The sequence below is a fragment of the Drosophila virilis genome, chromosome 4 (genome assembly GCF_030788295.1).
Source record: "Drosophila virilis strain 15010-1051.87 chromosome 4, Dvir_AGI_RSII-ME, whole genome shotgun sequence".
NCBI classification, from domain to species: domain Eukaryota; kingdom Metazoa; phylum Arthropoda; class Insecta; order Diptera; family Drosophilidae; genus Drosophila; species Drosophila virilis.
Genome location: NC_091546.1, coordinates 2,212,086 through 2,218,367, shown reverse-complemented (window position 1 = coordinate 2,218,367; position 6,282 = coordinate 2,212,086).

Here is a 6,282-nt window from a genome sequence, read left to right as displayed (position 1 = left end):
CTTTGATTATGAGACCAAATCATGAACAAAACGCCAAACTTCGTGAAAATCGGATGAGATTTGACTGAGTTATGGGGGTGGGAAATTTGGACCTATGTCTATATAGGATTTGAGGTCACAATTTTTACATGAATTTCGACCAAAAATTATGTTGCCAGATTTTGATGCCAATTTGATTATGAGACCAAATCATGAACTAAACGCCAAACTTCGTCAAAATCCGATGAGATTTGACTGAGTTATGGGGGTGGGAAATATTGATCTATGACTATATAGGATATTTAGGGGTACCATTTATACATAAATTTCGACCAAAAATTATGTTGCCACGTTTTAATGCCAATTTGATTATGAGGCAAAACCATGAACAAAACGCCAAACTTCGTGAAAATCGGATGATATTTGACTAAGTTATGGGGGTAGGAAATATTGATCCATGTCTATATAGGATATTTGAAGGCACAATTTTCACATGAATTTCGACCAAAAATGATGTGTCCACATTTTGATGCAACTTTGATTATGAGACCAAATCATGAACAAAACGCCAAACTTCGTGAAAATCGGATGAGATTTGACTGAGTTATGGAGGTGGGAAATTTGGACCTATGTCTATATAGGATATTTGAGGTCACAATTTTTACATGAATTTCGACCAAAAATTATGTTGCCAGATTTTGATGCCAATTTGATTATGAGACCAAATCATGAACAAAACGCCAAACTTCGTGAAAATCGGATGAGATTTGACTAAGTTATGGTGGTGGGAAATATGACCCATGTCTATATAGGATATTTAGGAGTACCATTTATACATGAATTTCGACCAAAAATTATGTTGCCAAATTTTTAAGCCAATTTGATTATGAGACCAAATCATGAACAAAACGCCAAACCTTAAGAAAATCGGACGAGATTTGACTGAGTTATGGAGGTGGGAAATTTGGACCTATGTCTATATAGGATATTTGAGGTCACAATTTTTACATGAATTTCGACCAAAAATTATGTTGCCAGATTTTGATGCCAATTTGATTATGAGACCAAATCATGAACTAAACGCCAAACTTCGTGAAAATCGGATGAGATTTGACTGAGTTATGGAGGTGGGAAAATTGGACCTATGTCTATATAGGATATTTGAGGTCACAATTTTTACATGAATTTCGACCAAAAATTATGTTGCCAGATTTTGATGCCAATTTGATTATGAGACCAAATCATGAACTAAACGCCAAACTTCGTCAAAATCCGATGAGATTTGACTGAGTTATGGGGGTGGGAAATATTGATCTATGACTATATAGGATATTTAGGGGTACCATTTATACATAAATTTCGACCAAAAATTATGTTGCCACGTTTTAATGCCAATTTGATTATGAGGCAAAACCATGAACAAAACGCCAAACTTCGTGAAAATCGGATGATATTTGACTAAGTTATGGGGGTAGGAAATATTGATCCATGTCTATATAGGATATTTGAAGGCACAATTTTCACATGAATTTCGACCAAAAATGATGTGTCCACATTTTGATGCAACTTTGATTATGAGACCAAATCATGAACAAAACGCCAAACTTCGTGAAAATCGGATGAGATTTGACTGAGTTATGGAGGTGGGAAAATTGGACCTATGTCTATATAGGATATTTGAGGTCACAATTTTTACATGAATTTCGACCAAAAATTATGTTGCCAGATTTTGATGCCAATTTGATTATGAGACCAAATCATGAACAAAACGCCAAACTTCGTGAAAATCGGATGAGATTTGACTAAGTTATGGGGGTGGGAAATTTGGACCTATGTCTATATAGGATATTTGAGGTCACAATTTTTACATGAATTTCGACCAAAAATTATGTTGCCAGATGTTGATGCCAATTTGATTATGAGACCAAATCATGAACAAAACGCCCAACTTCGTGAAAATCGGATGAGATTTGACTAAGTTATGGGGGTGGGAAATATTGATCCATGTCGATATAGGATATTTGAGGGCACAATTTTCACATGTATTTCGACCAAAAATTATGTTGGCAGATTTTGATGCCAATTTGATTATGAGGCAAAACCATGAACAAAAAGACAAACCTTATGAAAATCGGATGAGATTTGACCAATTTATGGGGGTGGGTACTTTAGACCTATGTCTATATAGAATAGTTTGGGGTACAATTTCCACATGAATTTCGATCCAAAATTATGTTGCCGGATTTTGATGCCAATTTAATTATGAGGCCAAATCATTAACAAAAAGCCAAACCTTATGAAAATCGGATGAGATTTGACCGAGTTATGGGGCCTGCATGTTTGTATGTATGTGTGTGCGTGTGTGTATGTATGTATGTGCATATATATGTATGTATGTATGCATGTAAGTTGTCTTATCAACCAACAGCAGACCAATTTGTCTTGTTGCGCAGCAACTTTAAATAAGAAAACATATTTATTAAAGCTGCCCTTCTCCTCGATTCTCAAAAATTTAAGTAGGGTCTGCAGGCTTCACCAATGAATTAGGCACGGACAGCCGCCCAACGCTGGGTGCTGAGGAGCCGGAGGAGCAGGAGGTGTCTGTAGGTATGTAAGTATATAAGTAGGTATGTAGGTATGTAGGTATGTAGGTATGTAGGTATGTAGGTATGTAGGTATGTAGGTATGTAGGTATGTAGGTATGTAGGTATGTAGGTATGTATGTATGTATGTATGTATGTATGTATGTATGTATGTATGTATGTATGTATGTATGTATGTATGTATGTATGTATGTATGTATGTATGTATGTATGTATGTATGTATGTAGGTATGTATGTATGTATGTATGTATGGATGTATGGATGTATGCATGTATGTATGTGTGTATGTATGTGTGTATGTATGCATGCATGTATGTATGCCTGTATGCATCGTTTTTTGTATATGTGTTTACTATTTGGTATGTATAGAAAAATAATCGAATGCTTGCAATGACAGCTCTGTGCTGGGCTTGGGGTCTCCCCTATTTAGCCACTCCCTAGTCGACCACTCTCGCTTATTTAATTTTCTATGCTGCAAACAAACAGTGGCTGGGTTCAAGTAGTTCACGTCAAGTGCTCCTATAAATATAATCATAAGCTGCTTAACGCTTTTGACTGCCGGTTAAATCCGGTTAAGTGGTTGGTTAACTATTTTATATCAAAGCCACTGAACTTGAAAATGTTTTTAGTTGGTGTTTACCTGTCTGCCGACTGCCTGTCGCTTGTTCATCTAATCAGCACTTTGGCCAACTGACGGACCCACTGAATTGGGTTAGGGGGTAAATCAATTTAGAAGACAATTGTGGTTAGATAATAAAGGTAGTAAATGGACTTTGACGCACGCGATTGGCGTTTAAAACAAGTGAGAGGGCCCGACCAGTCAGGAATTCCCGACTGGAAGATGCTCTAAACAAGCATTCATTCTCTATACATATATGCATGAAAATACACACATATGTGCCTCTTCTTCCTTCGGCTATAGCCTTACATGGGAACTGCGTCCCTGGTTTACTTTGATAATTATAGTCCGATCTTCATGAAACGACCTATGAATGTGCGTAAATACTAAAGTCCAAGACTATATTGCTAAAGATCTATTTTTTTACAATTATAGGAAGAAATGGGAAAGATATCTAAAATATGATATATAGTTCTCATCTGTAGATACTAACCGTTATTGTATAAATCCTTGAGTTATGCTTAAAAAACTCTGTTTCAAAATCGATATTATACATAATATAGGAGGCGGTACTGATATAATGATGGCCCTTCTGCTCTGAATATTTTAAGCTAGATAACATATATTTATAGTTTAAAGTCTCAAAGTTTCCCATTTTAACTGTAGTATGATATAATTAAGAACCGGCCAGTCGACTTTTATATATTATATACGTAGTAACAAGCATCAAACGTGGAATATAAACACGTTGACTCGCAGATATTTCCTACAATGTCTGCCCTATTTGTTGACAGATGCATAATACCCTATGCAAGGGTATAATGATAGAATATCATGAGGCGGCAATAATAAATCATTATTGAGGGTCAATGCTTGCGAAATAATAATAATAATAATAATAATATGTAAGTAAATTCCGTTTTCAATTGATGGCAAATTGCATAGTTATTGGAAAAATGGGAAAACGAGCCAATTGATCGTGTCAACGCGACATTGCACTTGACTGCAACAAGATGATTTTTACCCTGGCATCTAGTATAATAATCGTACGATGTTGGTCGCTTTATCTTCTGTGCCGACTTTATAGATAGACGCGTCTGTAATGAGAGCGAGCTGTAACAATTGTTATTGCTATCAGCAGCTACTTTGCGGCGTTTGCGCCCAATTAAAATGTTCGCTTATCTTTGGCGCTGATAGCCAACCAAAAAAAAAAAACACAAACAAAAAAAACAAACCAATAAAAGGAAAGGTAAAGCGAAGACATCTGGTTGTTTATTTAGCTCTTATTTTAAATACAATTAACACGTGGTATCTTATTTAGCATGGCGCTAAGTGCACTGGATCTATCCAGTTAAAAGTCCAAATAACTCATAATTTCAATATTTAACGATCGATTAAACGTTAAGCTGGCCAAAATTCCAACAATCTGTTTAACATTTAAATTGATTGCCAATTAACAGTGGAAATTAACTAAAAGAGAGAGGTGTGTAGTAAAAATTGGACTAGCACAAAGGCAAGATCATTTATCGAAGAAAAATTGGAAACTTCAGTAACATTTAGCAGGCAGTTAATAGTAAAAGTATTTTATATATGGTTTTAAAATATTTTATAATCAAAGCTGATTAAAGATTTCCGCAAAGAAACCCTTCCTAAAGCTTCAAGATCCGTATAGTATGTTGGGGTTAAGGTTAAGGTTTAAACTGCTTGAGAATTTTAAGAAGCCATGCAATTTAAATAAATTATGAAATAGATAGAAAATGAAATAACTTTTAATGTTAACATTTTCCTAACCTGTTCGGAAATCAAACTTAAGATTGCAATTGATTGGAAAATTAGAAGGGAGATAATATATAATAATATATCACAAAAGTCTAATCCAATTCTTAGCCGGTAAAGAAAAATGGGTCTTCAGCTGGGTTTTAATTTTAATACAAAGAGCTCGATGATATACAGATAACTTTAATTTTCATACACAGAGTTCTATTATATCTTATTTCCTCACATCATAAACTCCTACTACTGCCATTTAGACCGTAAATGATATGGCGCCAATTCTTACCCGTGAGCTGAGTGAAAGATTTAATTCTTGGGTTATGCGTGATTTTAGCACATTTTTTTATTGTCTGCCAGGCTTTTGGCTGTGCTCTGGACAAACAGCTGCCGTTTAATGTGCGAGTTTTCATGCTAAGTGAATTTACTGGATATTAACCAGTTTCCGTTGGTTATTGCGGCAGGTCGGTCGTTTAATGCGGCCCGATAAGCAGTTCGATTAGGATAGGTTAGGTTGGAAGCGTTAAACAGCCTATTTTTAACAGAGAACGGAATAGACAAATATTGAGAAAGGATCCTGTGAGATAAGTTTCAGCTAGGTAACAATTTTGGAAGGAACTTAAAAGTTCTTCTGCTCGATTTCTGCTGGCAGGTAAGCTTTTCATTCCTGGAGAAAAAAGTCGTAGAAAATTATTTATATATATATTTTTTTTTATTTATTTTATTTGTATTTATTTTTCATTTATTTCTATTAAATTTGTTTCTTACAAATTTCGATCTCAAATATGTTTTAAATAATTTTAATTATGCTTGACTTTATACAAGAGTTTGCATTTTCAAGTTCTTAATAAAAGTGCACAACGTATTAAATTGAATTTTGCACTTAAGTTTTTCAACTTAAAATGTAATTGTTCTTAAGAAGAGTGGAACTTGAGAAGAGGATACAAGGAATAGTCACCTTGTTGACAACTTTGTACCCATTTTAAGATCCCAGTTCTTATGAAGTTCTTCGAACGTGTTTACTTGGTTACTTCGTAGAATTTTCAAGTACTTTATTTGTCAGAATTTCAATTACTTTCTGCATTTTCGATTTCCTACTTGTTGGCTACATTTATTTAGCAGGAACTCTATTCCTTTAATTTCTCAGAAATAACGTGCCTTCTCCTGATAGGAAGTGCGTCAATTCCGGGAATTCCTTGTTTTTGGCCAAACCCAATTTGACGCCTCAATTTAATGACTAGATATTATTATGCTCTATGTACTTGCTGCTCCTAGTTGTTCTTTGGCAAACCCCGTTTAACGTTTTGTTT